General features: G+C 36.8%; 1 non-coding gene across 1 annotated transcript; it reads left to right on the forward strand.

Annotated features, from left to right (window-relative positions):
• The first annotated feature begins 5332 nt into the window (after positions 1 to 5332).
• Positions 5333 to 5439, forward strand: LOC127109295 (small nucleolar RNA R71). Its single transcript, XR_007796617.1, has one exon. It is a non-coding gene; the product is annotated as a small nucleolar RNA R71 (small nucleolar RNA).
• The last annotated feature ends 15828 nt before the right edge of the window (positions 5440 to 21267 follow it).

Genomic DNA, 21267 nt, shown 5'->3' on the forward strand with positions numbered 1-21267 from the left:
GTTAAATCCCATACCATGGTTTGGCAGGTAAACTAGGGAGCTTAGGAACTCAAAATTTAACCTATGGTAGGAACTAAGTTTTCTTTTGATAGCAAAGGTGTCCCAACCTATTTGTTTAATTAGGAACATAACACTGTCTCTTATACCTAACTTGGTCATAGTACGTTCATCTGGGTATATGGTTATTGCCATTTCTCTCTGAGTTAGAGCCTCAAAACGTCTTCTTTGACCTCTGCCTATGAAGACTATATCCATGTAATCTACTTGTTGCATTGTGATGGTCAGTAGCTAGATGAATTTAAGTAGATAATAACATTAAGTTAGTAACGGTCAACAATAAAGAAAGATACCGATTGACTTTATGAAAAATAAGAAAGAAAGAAAATGAAAAATAAGCAATAGTAATAATAAAAAATTTAGATAATTAAATTAATAGTTAAAAATAGAGTGTGTGATGTCTCCCACCAATCGCTTTGTTTATTGTCGTAAGCTAGACAGAAATAGGATATATGTTAATCTGGTGAATGAGCGGGAAGCTCTGCAAGTTTTAGATTCGTGATGAAATCATTGTTGTTAATGTTATGGTAATGTTTCAAACGCTGCCCGTTTACTGAAAATGGTTTACTCGCTTTTCCCTTTATCTCTATCGCTCCATTTGGAAAGACGTTGGTAATTTCGAAGGGACCGGACCACCTAGAACGAAGTTTTCCTGGAAAAAGTCTAAGGCGGGAGTTAAACAAAAGTACTTTGTCACCTTCCTTAAGCTCATTCCTCGATATGCGATTGTCATGCCATTTCTTTGTTCTTTCTTTATAAACCAGGGCATTCTCATACGCATCTAATCTAAGTTCTTCTAGTTCATGGATATCTAATATTCTTATCTCGTATGCGGCAATATAGTTAAGATTAAGGGTCTTAATGGCCCAATATGCTTTACGTTCTAATTCTATCGGCAGATGACACGATTTTCTATAAACTAGCTTACAAGGTGTGGTTCCTATTAAGGTCTTATAAGCTGTCCTATATGCCCACAGGGCTTTGTGTAATTTTGAGGACCAATCTTTCCTAGATGTGGCAACCGTCTTTTCTAAGATTTGTTTGATTTCTCTGTTCGAGACCTCTACTTGCCCACTCGTTTGTGGGTGATAGAGCGTTTCTACGCGGTGCCGGACTCCATATTTTAGTAATAGATTTTCAAAAATATTTGAAATGAAATGGGAGCCACCATCACTGATGACAAGTCTCGGCACGCCGAATCTAGGGAAGATTACGCGCTTAAAGAGTATAATTACCACTCGTGTGTCATTTGTTAGAGAAACTATAACTTCGATCCATTTTGATACGTAATCGACCGCAACAAGGATGCACTTGTTACCAAAAGAAGATGGGAATGGTCCCATAAAATCAATTCCCCAAACATCGAAGATTTCTACTTCCAAAATTCCTTTAATTGGCATTTCGTCGCGTCTAGATATGTTTCTAATGCGTTGACACCGGTCGCAATTGATGATCGCGATGTGGACATCTTTCCACAGAGTGGGCCAAAAGAGGCCGGCTTGCAAGATCTTAGCACAAGTCTTCGAGGTGCTTGCATGTCCTACATAGGGAGCAGAATGACAGTCGGAGATTATGTTTTCTACCTCATCTTCGGGGACACATCGATGGAAGATACCGTCGGCGCCTCTCTTGAAAAGCAGAGGCTCATCCCAATAGTAATGTTTAAGATCGTGGAAGAATTTTTTCTTTTGTTGGTAAGTCAAGTCTGGTGGAAGCAGCCCAATTGCCAAGTAGTTGACGAAGTCAGCGTACCATGGCAATGTGGTTTTAGTGTAAATTGCTTCCACTACCTCGTTTGTTTCGGTACCCTTATATGTTAATGCATATTTAGCTGTATTGCTTTCCAGTTGGGCTATGAGTTGTTCGTAAGGGAAATCATCGTTTATAGGCACTCGTTCAGGTTCAATACCTTCCATTCTTGACAAGTGATTGGCCACGACGTTTTCAGTGCTCCTATTATCCTTGATTTCTATTTCAAACTCTTGTAGTGGTAAGATCCACCTTAGGAGTCTTGGTTTATCGTCCTTTTTATTTAATAGGCACCTAATTGCAGCATGGTCGGTATAGATAATTATCTTTGCTCCTACTAGTAAGGAACGAAATTTATCCAGAGCGAACACTATGACTAAAAGTTCCTTTTCTGTGGTGGCATAGTTCATTTGTGCAGGGTCTAGGGTTCTACTTGCGTAGTATATTGCATGAAGTTTCTTATCCCTTCTTTGTCCTAAGATTGCGCCTACAACACAGTCACTAGCGTCACACATGATTTCAAAAGGTAATCTCCAATCGGGCGGTTGCATGATAGGTGCAATGATAAGAGCTGTTTTCAGTTGTTTAAACGTTGTTAGGCATTTGTCATCAAAGATGAATTCAACGTCTTTCATCAACAAGCCAGTCAGTGGTTTGGTGATTTTTGAGAAATCTTTAATGAACCGCCAATAGAAACTGGCGTGTCCCAAGAATCTTCGTATTTCTCTTACGGTTTTAGGAGGTTGAAAGTTTTCTATAACTTCTATTTTAGCCTTGTCAAGTTCAATCCCCTTATCGGACACTACGTGTCCGAGTACGATCCCTTGTCGGACCATGAAATGACATTTTTCCCAATTTAACACGAGATTCACTTTTATGCATCTTTTAAGTACCATTTCAAGATTCGATAAACACTTCAAAGCTCTTCCCACAAATAGAGAAATCGTCCATAAAGACCTCCATGATGTCGTCTATAAAATCAGCAAAAATTGAGATCATGCATCTTTGGAATGTTGCGGGAGCGTTACATAGTCCGAACGACATTCGTCGATAGGCGAATGTACCATAGGGACATGTGAAGGTCGTTTTATCTTGGTCGTCAGGATGAATAGGAATTTGGAAAAATCCCGAATAACCATCTAAATAGCAAAAGTGAGAATGCTTAGCCAATCGTTCATGCATTTGATCAATAAACAGTAGAGGAAAATGATCCTTCCGAGTGGCTTTGTTTAATTTTCTATAATAAATGCATATTCTACTTCCAGTAACTACTCTTTGTGCTATAGATTCTCCTTTTTCATTATTAACAACTGTGACGCCTCCCTTCTTTGGTACGATATGTACTGGACTGACCCATTGACTATCAGATATTGGGTAAATAATCCCTGCTTCTAACAGTTTTTGCACTTCTTTCTTTACTACATCACTCAGATTGGGATTTATCCTTCTTTGATGTTCTCTAGAGGTCTTACTGTCTTCCTCTAGCATTATGCGATGCATGCATATGGAAGGGCTTATTCCTTTTAGATCTGAGATGTTGTAGCCTAAAGCAGTTGGATATTTTCTTAAAACATGTAGAAGCTTTTCGGTCTCTATCTGCCCTAAGTCTGCATTAACTATTACAAGTCGCTCGAGTTCAGTGTCTAGGAATTCGTACCTTAGATTTTTGGGTAGCGTTTTAAGTTCTAGGGATGGTTTCTTTGGGCAAGGCATATGGCGTTAGTGCTAGGCATTCGCTTAGGATGTCATCTTGGTATTCCTTACTCCAATCTTCATCTTCAAAAGTAGGAGGCCTTGGAATTTTCAGTATTTCAGAGTATGATGTTTGTTCACTCTCCATTTCTCTTAGACATTCGTCGATGACATCCAGTAGACAACATGTATCGTCTATAGCTGGTGCCTTTAAGAATTGCGTCAAAATAAATTCGACTTTTTCTCCACCAACTTCAAAGGTTAGTTTGCCTTTCTTAACATCTAGAATAGCTCCGACAGTGGCTAGGAATGATCTTCCTAATATGATAGGGATGTTGTAATCCTCTTTTATATCCATTATTATGAAATCAGTAGGAATATAGAATTGACCTATGTGTACCAGAATGTTTTCTAACATACCTACGGAAAATTTAGCAGAACGGTCTGCAAGTTGTACGGACATCCTAGTAGGTCTTAGTTCTCCCATTTTAAGCCTTTCGCATATGGACAAGGGCATTAAGCTAATACTGGCTCCTAAGTCGCATAGTGCTTTGTCTATGACAAACTTTCCAATTACACAGGGTATGGAGAAACTCACTGGGTCTTTCAGCTTAAGAGGCATATTATTTTGTATTATGGCGCTACACTCAGCAGTAAGTGTAACAGTTTCGTTATCCTCTATCTTGTTCTTGTTAGATAATATTTCGTTGAGAAACTTAGCATATGAGGGAATTTGAGTGATAACTTCCGTAAAGGTATCGTGATATTCAATTATTTTAGAAGCTACACAAATTTTTTAAATTGCCCTACACTTTTAGATTTAATAAGTCTTTGAGGATAAGGGATACGAGGTTTATACGGCGGTGGAGGCATATAAGGTTCTTCTTTCTCTACGGCCTCTTCGCTTTTATCTTCCTCTAGTTCGTCTTCCTTCTCAGTTGCCTTGCCAGGGTCTTGGTGCATGGATGGGTTTTGAATCCCAGGGTCGGTCGGTCCGTCTAGTTTTGTCCCACTTCATAGTATAATAGAGATTGCATGACCTTTCGAGTTTGGTTACGGCTGTCCAGGAAATGTGCCTGCAGGAGCAACAGTAGGTGCTTGTTGTTGAGCCACTTGCGAAATTTATGTTTCCAACATTTTGTTATGGGTGGCTAAAGCGTCTATCTTGTTTGCTAACTGCTTGATTCGGTCACTAGTGTGTATGTTTTGATTTAGGAAATCCTTATCTGTTTGGGCTTGGGTAACTATGAAGTTTTCCATCATTATTTCTAGGTTTGACTTTCTAGGAGCATTTTGAGTATTTATGGCAGCTTTATGATATCCTGATGGTACAACAGGTGCTTGGTTAGGTGCATACAATGCATTATTCTTTTTGTACGAAAAGTTAGGAGGGTTCTTCCAACCTGGGTTATAGGTGTTTGAGTACGGGTTTCCTTGAGCATAGTTCACCTGGTATGTGGAGACTCCTGTCAAAAGTTGACATTCAGGGGCAACATGCCCAGGAACTCCACATATCTCACAGTTTGGTGCTACGGCAGCCACGGTGGTTGCGGGTGTTATGGTCAAGTTGTCTATCTTTTGAGTAAGAGCGTCTAGCTTAGCACTGACATGGTCAAGACTAATTACTTCGTACATACCGCCTTTCGTTGGAGGTTTTTCTATGGAGGTTCTTTCGCTTCCCCACTGGTAATGATTCTAGGCCATACTTTAGATAAGTTGATAGACCTCATTGTAGGGCTTATCCATCAGTGCGCCACCTGCGGCGACATCTATCGTTAATCTTGTGTTGTCCAAGAGACCGTTGTAAAAGGTATGGATGATCAACCACTCTTCTAAACCGTGATATGGACAAAGCCTCATCATGTCTTTGTATCTCTCCCAAGCTTTAAAAAGTGATTCATTATCTTTTTGTTTAAACCCGTTTATTTGGGCTCTTAGCATTGCCGTCTTACTAGGTGGGAAATATCATGCTAAAAAAACTTTGTTCAACTCGTTCCACGTAGTGACAGGGTTGGATGGTAGAGACTGGATCCAAGCTCTAGCTCTATCTCTTAATGAGAAAGGAAAAAGACGTAGTCTTATAGCTTCGGGCTGACATCATTTGCTTTTACTATGTCTGTGTATTGCAATAACACTGACAAATGTAGGTTCGGGTCCTCCGTGAGACTACCTAAAAATTGGTTTTGCGGCACGCCTGACAACAACAAAGGTTTTAGCTCGAAATTATTGGCCTCGATGGCAGGGGCATCGACACTGTTGTGTGGTTCATCCTGCGAAGGGATGGCATAATACTTAAGAGGACGGTTATGCGGTCCTTCAGTCATCTCTTGTCGTATAACTGGTTCGGGAATAGGGATATTAGGATCAGGAAGATTTAGCTTGATACGATGTTCTCGTATCAGGTCTCGTATCCAACGTTCTAATCTTAGATAACGCTTAGGTTCATCAAACGGTAGCTTTAATTTCTCGCCTTGAGAGCGAGTACTTGGCATATAGTCGACAAATTAGAAAAAGAAATAGAATTGTTTGCCTTAGTCTATACTGGGCAACACTGGAGTTACGATATCGACTAAATTAGTTCCCCGGTAACGGCGCCAAAAACTTGATCGCGACTTAATAAGTCTATGGGAATCGTGAATGCAAGTGCACAGTCGTATCGTGTAGTTTTAAAGATTATCGAACCCAATGGACTAATAATCGAACGTACCGTTATCTAATGTTACTATGTAATCTAAGGCTTAAGATCTTTCTAATATTGGAGGGATGAAGAGAAATAACTATAACGTAAACAAAATATTAATAAAGATATTTAATAAAGGGATATCGATATGTAACGCATCAAACTTCGGGGATTCGATAGATAGTTGGTGTAATCTTAAAGATCAAAATATTCTTTAGTATAAATTATTTATGAAAAGGACTTTGTCTCACACTCTCGTTTTTATTGACTCTGACCATACTCTTAAACCAGAATGCTTGGCTCTCGCGGTCTCATTATGAATTTAAAAGTAATTTTGGAATACGAATGAAGTCTAATTAATCCTAAAGCGCTCTCGCTGTGTTTAGGATTAGTGCCTAGTTTCAGCTATCCGGTTAAAATCTCAAACTCTCGTTCTTATTGACAGTAACCTTTGTTTGCTTTGTACTCTCGTACGAAAAACAGATTTGAATGAAACAAGAAACTAAAACTGGAAAATAATATTTTATAAAAGCCAACACCAATTATTTACGAATCCCGTCGTTTCGACGGTCTTTACATACCGATACCTAGGGGTTTATCCGGACATGGATCCTGTAACAGACATGATATTTAGACAATTAAGCATACAATAAGGCATAAGAAATTAAAATGGCAATTAAAATAAAACCTGGAATATAAATCAAGAACTTGGAATGAATACTGATTCTTCAAATTAAACAATGCCGACAAGCTTTGGCAATCGAGTACATCCCGTTACAATCAAATTCAGATGCTTAAACAATAATTGCAATAGTCCCTGATGTGTAGAATCTATTACTTTTATAAAGTAGGAAACTGCCTAAGAAAATCTAACAACAAGAGTCTGACTGAAAAAATGCACACCTCTTCGTTAAAACCGACCTTCCTATATATACTCCCCACTCTCCTTAAATGTAGTATTAGTTGGTTGAAAAAGTAAGAAGAGGTCGTGGCGAAAAGTGTGGAGAGGAATAAGGAAGATCGGGTTGATGGCGGCTGCCACAACCCTAATGTGGTTTGCGTGGCGGGCGGCACACTTTGTGAGATGGGTGCCACGTATCCAAGCTTTATGGTGGGCGCCACATTGTGTGAGGTGGGAGCCACCACTTCCTAAAGCCATGTGGTGGGCGCCACATATCCAAGTGGTGGGCGCCACCATTCATTTGGAGTGGTGAGCGCCATGCTTCCTATTTTTCTCCATTTTCTTCTCTTTTTCTTTCCTTTTTGCTATTTTCCACTTTGCTTACCTATACATCTCTTATTCAATAAATACCTGAAATAAACATAAAATACTGCGTGATAATAAGTGTTAATCAAGTAAAAAGCAATGCATATTAAGCCAAATATACGATACGTTTTCGCGTTATCAATGAACGAAGAACTGAAGTCAATTGAAGTCAACAACACTTGGTCACTTTTCGAATTTCCCCAAGAGAAGAAGGCAATCAATGTGAAGTGGTTATACAAGGTGAAGTTGAATCCCAAAGGAGAAGTGACTCAACACAAGGCGAGACTTATGGAGAAAGGATTTCTTAAGAGAGAAGGAACCGAGTTCAACGAAGTTTTTGCACCTGTTACTAAGATCTAAACAATCAGGTTGGTTGTTGGTCTAACAAACATGAAAAACTGGAAGATGTGTCAGATGGATGTGAAATATGCATTAGTGAATGGCCCCTTAGAAGAAGAGGTTTATGTTGCACAACCAGTTGGGCTTATGAAACAAGGTGAAGAAAGAAAGGTGTACAAGCTGCACAAAGCCATTTACGGACTTAAACAAGCTCCAAGAGCTTGGAACAAAAAGATAGATGGCTTTCCAAGGGAGAAGGAATTTGTGAAGTGAAAAAATGAACATGGAGTATATGTAAGAAGAAGCAAGAGAGAATTTCTTATACTATGTCTCTATGTCAGTGACTTGTTGATAACAGGTAGTTGTAAGAAGGAGATCGAAGACTTTAAAGGTGATCTCAACAAGGAATTCGAAATGTCAGATATGGGTGACATCTCATACTTCCTTGGCATCGAATTCTACAAGAGTGGTAGAGGTTTGATGAGGCATCAAAGAAGGTATGCAAGCAAAATACTCAAGAGATTTGAGATCCAAGGTTGCAACCTAACGTCAACTCCAGCTGAGCCCATATTACAACTGCCAAAAGATTCATATGAAGATGATGTCGACCCAACCCAATCTAGAAGACTTATTGGGTCACTTCGATACCTTGGCCACACGAGGCCTGACATAGCATACAATGTAGGTATGGTGAGTAAATCCATACAGAAGCCAAATGTATCACATCTAACAGCGGCAAAAAAGATACTAAGGTATCTGAAAGAACTCTCGACTTTGGAATTTTGTTTCCTACAACTGATGAAGGAAAAGAATGCAAACTAGTGGGATACACTGACTCAATTTGGTGTAGTGATGCTGAGGATCGAAAATCCACAACTGGTTATGTGTTTATGCTAGGTGGTGCACCAACTGCTTGGAGTTCGAGAAAGGAGCCAGTAGTGGCATATCGTCGTACGAAGAAGAATTCATAATTACTTCCCTTTGTGCATGTCAAGCAACGTGGATGGTGAATCTGGTCGAAGAGATAACAGAAAATAGTCATGGAGCAAGTATCATGAAGATCGATAACATGTCAGTTATCAATCTGGAGAAGAATCCGATAGCACATGGTCAAAGAAAGCACATCGAAATGAGGTTCCATTATCTTCGAGAGCATGTAGCAGATTGTAAGATGAATGTGGAACACTGCAGAACTGAGAATCAGATTGTAGATATCATGACGAAGGGAGTGCAGGTTGAAGTGTTCAGAAGACTAAGGGATATAATGAATATAGATAGCTTAGACAAAACGAATTAGGTGGTGTGTTGAGTTGTAATTCCTTGTGTTGAAGCAGGTTGCTCGACAGAAGCAAGGAAGTGTCGAATCACCTAATGTGTTGAATTTTATTAGTATGTAGAAGTGTCGAAGCATGTTGCTTCACACAAGATTTCGACTTAGGCCTATTTTAGTAGTGTTAACTATTTTGGGCTTTTATAGTTTTGGGCTTTGACTTGGGGTACAAGCTAATCTAAATCTATAAATAGAGGGAGTAACCCTTATTCTTGTAATTTTGTATTCATAACATTGTATTCATAGAATTTTGCAGTTGCAAAGTGAATAAAGAAGTTTTTCACAGGTTATGGGCAGAGATAAATTATGCAAAAATAATTCTTCTTCTCCACCGTTCTTTTTTTTTTCTTTCTCAATAGTTCTTCTATTTTTCATTGTTATTGTGTGGGTGATAATAATCTTGTTCATCAAGATTGACAAAAATTCTCCTTAAGTAGAGGTGGATTTCCAACATGGAGGAAGTTTGTATGAAGATGGTCCAGATAATGATTTGAACAAGTTAAAATGCATGGAACAAAAAATGACAATTTGACAACCAAGGCCAAAGAAAAAATGGCATGAAAAAGTTTTTATTGTATTTAAATGTGTCATTCATGATTAATTATAACTATTTGTGGATTATAAGATGATAAGGAATTCTTTGCTTTAATCAAAGTTTGGTTTTTCGACTATCTAGAGAAAACATGTTGACATAAGTCAGGAATCATAAGTTTACCCCAAGGAGATGTGTGCAACCTCATATTTTACTTAAATATTAAGATTATACATGCAAGCTAACTATGTAGACTTTGTATCAGACTTGCTAGTTACTTGATGTATTTGGAAGTCATGAATATGATCAAAGAATTTTTGTTATTGAGTGAAAAACTACTTGACCTAAAAATCCTACCTTGTGAGGATGTGAATCCTTTGACAAACCCTTTGATTGGTATAATGATTTTTTTTGTTTCTTACAAGTTACAACCCTTAGCTAATTTTGAAAAGAAAAACAATGCTCACTACCTTTTCTTAATGACAAGAAAGGAAAATTTTCTAAAAGAAAAGATTCAGTAGTACTGGTGTAATGAAAGGATTCTTTTTGGACAAAACAAAGTCAAAAATTAAAATCCATGTATACAAATGAAAAAGACCCCAAAATACATGGTTGTAAGAAAGTAGAAATAAAAGTAAGATACATTTTTGAAAAGAAAAACTTCACGCTCTCTTATCTTTAGACTTTTGAATAAAAAAATCAATATTTTTTGTAAGCCCAACCATGTTAAAACTTAAAGAAAGACCTTAATGATAAATGTCTGGTGATATATCTTGTGATAGTATTTAGATTAAATGTTAAGTATTTCTATAGTACATACATTGTTTGATTTTTTGGGGAAACACTAACCATTGAGAGATAGTCAGTAAGATCATGATCTTAATGAATGAATAATTGTTGATCTAGACGTGTTTTTAAAGAATACTATGATAAAGAAAATGATTCATCTGTATGTTATGGTTTGTTGATAGTCATGATATTGAGTATGAACTTGCACTTGAAAGAATACCATGCCATAAAAAAACAATTTCAAAACTCTTGACTTGACTCAGTCGGCCCTGTCAATGAAACATGCATTCAAAGCAGTTGTGAACCATCTGATTAATTTTGTTTTAGGATAAATAAAAATATAAGTTGAGGAGAGTTGATAAGTGTCAGAGTTACGTGAAATACGTCGACACTTATTAACTTATTTTACAAGCACCGATATAAAACCCCCCAATTTATCTATGAAAAGTGCGAAAACAACTATTTGGACTTTTCTAGTATGTAATAATTGAAATCTGATAAAAAGGAATGGAAAACCATGATTCATCATGCAAAGACCAAGCTAAAGCAAAATCATGGAAGATTAGGCTCACTAGGCCCAACATAGGTGCGATAAGCGCATGCAGAAGGCTAAATGGTACATCCAAATACAAGTACTTTATCGTGAAGTAAAAGTTTGTGCGCTAAGTGCATGGGTGGTGTGCTTATCAAGACAAGACGAATAGGGCCACATGGGAGATAATAAACATTGCTTAAGGAAAAAGAAAGCATACTCGCATGGCAAAAGAATGATGCGCCTAGCGAGTGATCCAATTTTTCCCTATAAATAGGAGTTTACAGCCCATTACAAAGGGAGTTTCAATGGTGTGAGGTAGTATTAGATTCACCTTGGTTTATAACGGGAGAATAAATGAGGGAGCTTGAAGGTGGAAACGTTGCTCAAGTGGAAGGACAAAGAAACTTCCAAGATTAGCTTCACGAGATTACTTACAGTTACATTACAATGAGAGTGTAACTAAAATCTTTTTGTTATGGGGTTAGAAGTAGTCACTATATTCATGTACTAAATAGGTCATGACATTTTATGTAAATCTGCCCATGCTTTAATATTGATGACTATTTATTCTTAATGTTTGTTTTAGCTTTCCTACCTAAAACTTTTTTTCCTGGTGTGACTTGACATCAAAAGGTGTTTGTCATTATTAGATCTAATATAATCATCTATTGGATACTATTGCCTAGAGATAAGGTTAACTTCAATATCCGCACATAGTATACTATAGATAGGTGTGGAGTCTTGCTGATTTATAACTGTTAGAACTTAATACTTCGTGTTAGTTAATTGTTCGATATATCAACAATTGGTTAATGCGTTGATCTCAAAATGTTGAGACTGAAAAGAGATATGAATGAGAGCAACATGTGATAATATTAATAGTCGAGTAAAATAACATATAGCTGACTAATAGATGCGTGTGATAAATACGTAAGGACGAAATCTACCCCTAAAAAGTTTTCTTACTGTTAACATCAAACTTTTCATTTTACTTTTTGTCATCTATTTTCACGCATCACAACAAATATACAATTCTTTTCTACTTAAACTCTTAAAAACTGTTAAACGTTCTTAGAAACCACCAACCTTTGTGGATACTATAATTGTAAAACTTACTTTTGTTTCTCAACAAATAAGGCTCCTTATATTTCTTTAGAGAGAGGTTGGGGTTTCAAAACCTCATTCTCTCCCGAGGGGTACAACCTGTTGTTGGCATTGCTAGAGGTGAAAGACGTTATCCTCTAAAATCTAATTTTGGTGACGCCAATCGTCCATAGCGGCAAACATCTCTGCTATTGCATTCAGGTCCCCAATAGTAGTCAAATTTTCTATTAGCTTGTTTACCATATTTAATAGGGGTTGAAGATTTGGATAATAATTTGGCTATCAAATACATTTTGAGCGTTGTACGTGCTGTTTAGGATTGTTGATGATGTTAGAGAAAGCTCACATAGAATGGTGAAAAGCTATGTATCAGGGCATCATAGGTGAATCAAATCATCGTCTTCTACCCATTGGTTATGGTATTTAAGAGGCCTATTGAGTCAAAATTCTTAAATCCAGTGAGTAGTTATTCTCTCTCTCTCTCTCGAGAATGTGGAAACCGTTATTATCCCTATTCTTCTATGGAACGTGGTTTCTCCCCCTTTGACTGAGGTTCGATGTAACACCCCTTTTTCAACCCCAAAATACTTAACATATAATCAGAGTAAATAAGCACGCATATAACAAAAGGGCGTCACATCGACGTTTTCAAAAACCAAATATCATTCCTCATCAATATACAATACACCTGGTCATTTAAAATAACACATTTCAATTATCATGAATATTCAAGAATAGCGTTCGCAGCGGAAAACAAGTAATAATCACCTCAAGATACAATAAAACAAGTAATAATATAATGCATATCCAAATAAGATATGAGTTCAATACTACTAATCTACCCAGTGTTACATGACCAGAGCATTGACTCATTACCTAGTCTTCAACTAAAATACGGAAACTCTCCGGCTAATCTCGAGTGAGCTACCGCTCACTTACTTCAGCAATACTACTCTTGAGTATCTGTACGATACCCATGTAAAGGTAACATTCAAACATAAAGGGTGAGAATTCAAATCATTATGAAGAAGTATAATAAGGCACAATGATTAAATCAACAATTAAAGGAATTCATCACACTTCATATAACCATGTAAATAATATTAACCAACATTTATTTCACATGTTTCAAGCACACATAAAACTCAAGGAGTATAATATTCAAATCCAATATTATATTCCCAAAATACACATAACTACAATTATCACATAATCACATACTTTGCCAAGTTATGTATCCAAACATCATCAAATTTAATTACCATATCTCATACACACATCACAATCACAATAATGCATACACTCAATTATCACATAACTCTAATGCGACTCAATGCAAGACATGTGACTCTATGCATGTTGTACCGCAATGTGAACCCAATGTTTCACCGCTTTCCGATTCAATATCTAGAATCCAAGCCACACTTCCGATCCGGACAAGATCCCAGCCACTACTACGCCTATTTCCAATTAAGGATCAACGTATGCTCGTCTACTACGCCTGTTTCCAATTAAGGATCAACGTATGCTACATCTACTACGCCTGTTTCCAATTAAGGATCAACGTATGCTACATCTACTACGCCTGTTTCCAATTAAGGATCAACTTATGCTACGTCTATTTCCATTCAAGGATCAACGTCTGTCTACTACGCCTATTTCCAATTAAGGATCAACGTATGCTACGTCTATTTCCAATTAAGGATCAACGTCTATGTGAACCCACAGTTTCACCGCTTCCATTATGAAGTCGACCATGCCATGAATGAATGTACAAATACCAATACATATGCAATTAAGATCATCTCTACCATCTTAACATTCCACATATCACCATAATTCAACTCTATGAATTATCCACCAATGGTACATATACACATTCATAACAATATATTATTCACAATCCACCAATGGTACATATACACATTCATAACAATATATCATTCACAATCCACCAATGGTACATATACACATTCATAACAATATATCATTCACAATCCACCAATGGTAAATGTACACATTCATAACAATATATCATTCACAATCCACCAATGGTACATATACACATTCATAACAATATATCATTCACAAGTATAGGCTAATTATCAAATATGCACACTTAGATTTCATTCCAAATTGAATACAACTTTTAAAATCTCAATTTTTCATTTTTCACAGCAAGTAACCGGTTAACGCTCGGTGAGTAACCGGTTAACATAAAACAGAATCAATTTCCTGCGCAGATTTTCAAGCAAGTAACCGGTTAACGCTCGGTGGGTAACCGGTTAACACAAAAACAGAATCACATATTTTCAAGCAAGTAATCGGTTAACGCTCGGTGGGTAACCGGTTAACACAAAAACAGAATGCAGAATTTTCTGCGTTTTTCATCGTTGGAGGACTTTCGGACCTCCGATTTCGATTTCGTAAAAAGCCAAACGTTCAGAAAATTATGACTCATACAATACTCTAAGTATATAACATTAATTTACAGTTTTAACACAGTCAAATCACCACAAATCAAGGGTACTTATCAAACCTAATAATTTCAAAAGTCATACAAATTAGGGATTTTAACCTAACATACTTCTACCCATTGACCTGATCATACTAACCCATAATAATAAGGATTCCCCCCTTACCTCTTCAATTTTTTGGAAACCCTAGCTCCTCTCTTGTTCTTCCCCTCTTCTCCTTACTTTTCCTCTTCTCTTTCTCTAATTTTGTCAAATGATCAAATGAATCCTAATTCTCACTCTCCTCATCTCTTATATACTAGTATTCTATTTGGGCTTAAGGAATGATACCTCTATTTTAATTAATAGGCCCAATAAGACCTAATATTTAAATATCTCTATTTAATTCAAATAAATCCAACCAACTCAATATACACACCAAGTTAATTAATTCCATTATTCCATTATACCTCATATCAACTAAATAATAAATTAACACCCCAAATTAATTAATATAATCAATTATTATACTACCTAACAACCAATTAATTAATTAACACTCCAAATAAATAAAATAAAATATAGTAATAATAATATAAGAAATAATTACTAAAATTGGGTTGTTACAACTCTCCCCCACTTAAAATATTTTCGGCCTCAAAAATACCTCAAACGAACAACTCCGGATACGATTCCTTCATCTTATCCGTAGTCTCTTGAATCAACTCGGGTCCAACCACAACACTCTCTCCCGATTCGTACCAACACAAAGGAGTTCTACACCTTCTACCATAAAGAGCCTCAAAAGGTGCCATTCCAATACTCGAATAGGAACTGTTGTTATACGTAAACTCGATCAAAGGCAAGAAACTATCCCAATTTCCTCCTTGTTCCAAAACACAAGACCTCAAAAGATCTTCAAGTGACTGAATAGTCCTCTCCGTTTGACCATCAGTTTGCGGATGATATGCCGAACTCAAACGCAACTTCGTACCCAAAGCACTTTGCAAACCTTCCCAAAATCTCGAAGTGAACCTCGGATCTCTATCTGAAACAATGCTCGACGGAATACCATGCAAACACACAATCCTTTCGATGTACAACTTAGCAAGTCTCTCCATCGAATAATCCATCCTCATCGGAATAAAATGAGCATATTTCGTCAACCTGTCCACAACGACCCAAATTGCCTCACAATTACTCAATGTCCTCGGCAAGCCCGAAACAAAATCCATAGAGATACTATCTCACTTCCACTCGGGAATAGATAACGGTTGCATCAAACCAGACGGCTTTTGATGTTCAATCTTTGACTTTTGACAAGTCAAACATGAATACACAAATTCCGCTACATCCTTCTTCGTACCTTGCCACCAAAACATCTTCCTCAAGTCTTGATACATTTTAGTAGCACCAGGATGAATACTCAGACCACTTCTATGCCCTTCCTCAAGAATCCTCTTTCTCAAATCCGCAACATCCGGGACACAAACTCGATCACGACACCTCATGATACCATTCTCGTCAATCCGAAAGTCACCACCTTTACCTTGATTAATCAATGTCATAACATCGACTAATTTCAAATCTGACTTCTGACCTTCTCTAATCTCGTCAAGAATGCCACACGTAAGCTTCAACATACCAAGCTTAACACACAAAGACGTCGCTTCACAAACCAAACTCAAATCTCTAAATTGCTCAAACAATTCAAACTCTTGAATCATCAACATAAACATGTGCAGTGACTTCCTACTCAATGCATCCGCTACAACATTCGCCTTTCCAGGATGATAATTCAAACCAAAATCATAATCTTTCAAGAATTCCAACCATCTTCTTTACCTCATATTCAATTCCTTCTGATCGAACAAGTACTTCAAACTCTTGTGATCACTAAACACATCAAATCGCGATCCAAACAAATAATGTCTCCAAAGCTTCAACAAAAACACAACGACGGCCAACTCTAAATCATGCGTCGGATAATTCCTCTCATGAACTTTAAGTTGCCTTGAAGCATAAGCTACCACTTGCCCTTTTTGCATCAAAACACCTCCTAAACCCAACAGAGAAGCATCACAATACACGACGAAAGTTTCTAACGGATCCGGTAAAATCAAAATAGGAGCCGTAGTCAATCTTCTCTTAAGCTCTTGAAAATTCGCTTCACACTGCGAAGTCCAAATGAAAGCTTGACCTTTCCTAGTCAACTGTGTCAATGGTAACGGCAACTTAGAAAATCCTTCAATGAACTTCCTATAATAACCAGCCAAACCAAGGAAACTTCGAATCTCAGCAACAGACTTAGGAGCTTCCCACTGAGATACAACTTCAATCTTCGTAGGATCCATAGAAATACCACCACTCGAAATCACATGTCCAAGAAAACTTACTTCACTCAACCAAAACTCACATTTAGAGAGTTTAGCAAACAACTTCCTCTCTTTCAACATCGATGAACACAACAACAAACTTATCCAGATAATCATGAAAAATTCTATTCATATACTCCATAAATACACCAGGTGCATTAGTCACACCAAAAGGCATCACGGAGTACTCGTAGTGACCGTACCTTGTTCGAAAAGCAGTCTTTTGAATATCCTCAGCCTTTACACGAATCTGATGATACCCAGACCTCAAATCAATTTTTCTAAACACACACGCTCCAACCAGCTGATCCATCAGATCGTCAATCCTCGGAAATGGATACTTGTTCTTAATCGTCACTTTATTCAGTTGTCTATAATCAATGCATAATCTCATAGAACCTTCTTTCTTCTTGACCAACAGAATAGGTGCACCCCACGGCGACACACTAGGACGAATAAACCTCTTCTCGAGCAAGTCTTCAAGTTGACTCTTCAACTCTTTCAACTCAGAAGCAGACATTCTATAGGGAGCCATCGATACAGGACTAGTTCCAGGAACTAAATCAATCGAAAACTCAACCTCACGTTCCGGCGGTAAATCACTTATATCTTCCGGAAATACCTCCGCAAACTCACAAACTGTTGGCAATTCTTCAATCGTCCTCTTCTCACGAATATCCAAAGTTGCCAACAACATAAACAACTCGGCACCACCTTGCACCGATTCATCAACTTGCTTAGCAGACACAAATCAATCTTCCTTCGCACCAACCTCAGGAAAATAACCGTCTTCTCGAAACAGTTGATATACACCTGATTAAATTCTAACCAACACCATCCTCGAATCCGACCTCTCTTCGGGTTCAGGAAAAGCACAACCTTCTCAAAACAGGTTAACTAGCCAACACTGCACTCTTGCAGGAAACAACATAATTAAACAGACGCTTCTCCCCCACTTATTTCATTCCCAACCTGCAATGGAGAGTAAGACAAGCATCGACAGTTTTCTCACACACATGTCGCATACTAGGGAACAAACATAATTAAACAACCTGGCCGGACGGACTGACCTGCTCTGATACCACTAATGTATCAGATAAACCAGACAAACAGTATCGATCGTGTCAGATACAAAAATCAAATACAACGGGATTGAAAACCCTAACGACTATTGACCAACTGGTCAACCAGGCTCTGATACCACTAATGTAACACCCCTTTTTCTACCCCAAAATACTTAACATATAATCAGAGTAAATAAGCACGCATATAACAAAAGGGCGTTACATCTACGTTTTCAAAAACTAAAAGCTTTCAAAAACCAAACATCATTCCTCATCAATATACAATACACCTGGTCATTTAAAATAACACATTTCAATTATCATGAATATTCAAGAAAATGCGTTCGCAGCGGAAAAGAATGAATACTCATGTATTTCATGAAATGATCCATGTCCCATACCATGATCATCTCTCCATAATCACCTCAATATACAATAAAACAAGTAATAATATAATGCATATCCAAATAAGATATGAGTTCAATACTACTAATCTACCCAGTGTTACATGACCAGAGCATTGACTCATTACCTAGTCTTCAACTAAAATACGGAAACTCTCCGGCTAATCTCGAGTGAGCTACCGTCCACTTACTTCAGCAATACTACTCCTGAGTATCTGCACGATACCCATGTAAAGGTAACATTCAAACAGAAATGGTGAGAATTCAAATCATTATGAAGAAGTATAATAAGGCACAATGATTAAATCAACAATTAAAGGAATTCATCACACTTCATATAACCATGTAAATAATATTAACCAACATTTATTTCACATGTTTCAAGCACACATAAAACTCAAGGAGTATAATATTCAAATCCAATATTATATTCCCAAAATACACATAACTACAATTATCACATAATCACATACTTTGCCAAGTTATGTATCCAAACATCATCAAATTCAATTACCATATCTCGTACACACATCACAATCACAATAATGCATACACTCAATTATCACATAACTCTAATGCGACTCAATGCAAGACATGTGACTCTATGCATGTGGTAGCGCAATGTGAACCCGGTGTTTCACCGCTTTCCGATTCAATATCTAGAATCTAAGCCACGTTTCCGATCCGGACAAGATCCAAGCCATTACTACGCCTATTTCCAATTAAGGATCAACGTATGCACGTCTACTACGCCTGTTTCCAATTAAGGATCAACGTATGCTACATCTACTACGCCTGTTTCCAATTAAGGATCAACGTATGCTACGTCTATTTCCATTCAAGGATCACCGTCTGTCTACTACGCCTATTTCCAATTAAGGATCAACGTATGCTACGTCTATTTTCAATTAAGGATCGACGTCTATGTGAACCCACAATTTCACCGCTTCCACTATGAAGCCGACCATGCCATGAATGAATGTACAAATACCAATACATATGCAATTAAGATCATCTCTACCATCTTAACATTCCACATATCACCATAATTCAACTCTATGAATTATCCACCAATGGTACATATACACATTCATAACAATATATCATTCACAATCCACCAATGGTACATATACACATTCATAACAATATATCATTCACAATCCACCAATGGTACATATACACATTCATAATAATATATCATTCGCAATCCACCAATGGTACATATACACATTCATAACAATATATCATTCACAATCCACCAATGGTACATGTACACATTCATAACAATATATCATTCACAATCCACCAATGGTACATATACACATTCATAACAATATATATCATTCACAAATATAGGCTAATTATCAAATATGCACACTTAGATTTCATTCCAAATTGAATACAACTTTTAAAATCTTAATTTTTCATTTTTCACAGCAAGTAACCGGTTAACGCTCGGTGAGTAACCGGTTAACATAAAACAGAATCAATTTCCTGCGCAGATTTTCAAGCAAGTAACCGGTTAACGCTCGGTGGGTAACCGGTTAACACAAAAACAGAATCACAGATTTTCAAGGAAGTAACCGGTTAACGCTCGGTGGGTAACCGGTTAACACAAAAACAGAATGCAGAATTTTCTGCATTTTTCATCGTTGGAGGACTTTCAGACCTCCGATTTCGATTCCGTAAAAAGCCAAACGTTCAGAAAATTATGACTCATACAATACTCTAAGTATATAACATTAATTTACAGTTTTAACACAATCAAATCACCACAAATCAAGGGTACTTATCAAACCTAATAATTTCAAAAGTCATACAAATTAGGGATTTTAACCTAACATACTTCTACCCATTGACCCGATCATACTAACCCATAATAATAAGGATTCCCCCCTTACCTCTTCAATTTTTTGGAAACCCTAGCTCCTCTCTTGTTCTTCCCCTCTTCTCCTTACTTTTCCTCTTCTCTTTCTCTATTGTTGTCAAATGATAAAATGAATCCTAATTCTCACTCTCCTCACCTCTTATATACTAGTATTCTATTTCGATTTAAGGAATGATACCTCTAATTTAATTAATAGGTCCAATAAGACCTAATATTTAAATATCTCTATTTAATTCAAATAAATCCAACCAACTTAATATACACACCAAGTTAATTAATTTCATTATTCCATTATACCTCATATCAACTAAATAATAAATTAACACCCCAAATTAATTAATATAATCAATTATTATACTATCTAACAACCAATTAATTTTTTAATATTTCAAATAAATAAAATAAAATATAGTAATAATAATATAAGAAATAATTACTAAAATTGGATTGTTAGATTCCATGTCGTCAATGTCTAAACACACCTCAATCTCCACTTTTCATAAGTGTAAGTGGATGATGAATAGTTTGATCCAAACTCAAGATGGGGTAAGTGATGCCACCAATGGATACCGTAATTAATAGGCGACTAAAATCCCAACTTTAGACTGTGAGTAATATTTACCCACCCTTAGGGAGCTTCGTATTGTTTTCTGTAAACCATTTTCTTCCACATTTGATAAACTTATCATCATATAAGGCTTAATACAATTATACTTGTAAAATATATTTATATTTAAAAAAAAAAAAAGTTATATAAAATGGAGTATCCAAACTTTAATGGAAAAGAATATTGCCGAACAAGTTGTCGATGTTGCTGCCTAAAATCAGATAAAAAAGCACTAAGGTTTCGCGGCTAAAGAAAAGATTTCAATGATATGAAATAAAAGCACCATGGTAGTATCATAATTTCAATGATACTAGGTGTTACTGTAATTTGTTTCACAGCATTAAATATTTGTATTAGTTTTTTCAGCGAATGAAATAAAAGAAATCCACGTGGTGAGTT

This window comes from Lathyrus oleraceus, chromosome 7 (assembly GCF_024323335.1).
Source record: "Lathyrus oleraceus cultivar Zhongwan6 chromosome 7, CAAS_Psat_ZW6_1.0, whole genome shotgun sequence".
In the NCBI taxonomy this organism is placed as follows: Eukaryota; Viridiplantae; Streptophyta; class Magnoliopsida; order Fabales; family Fabaceae; genus Lathyrus; species Lathyrus oleraceus.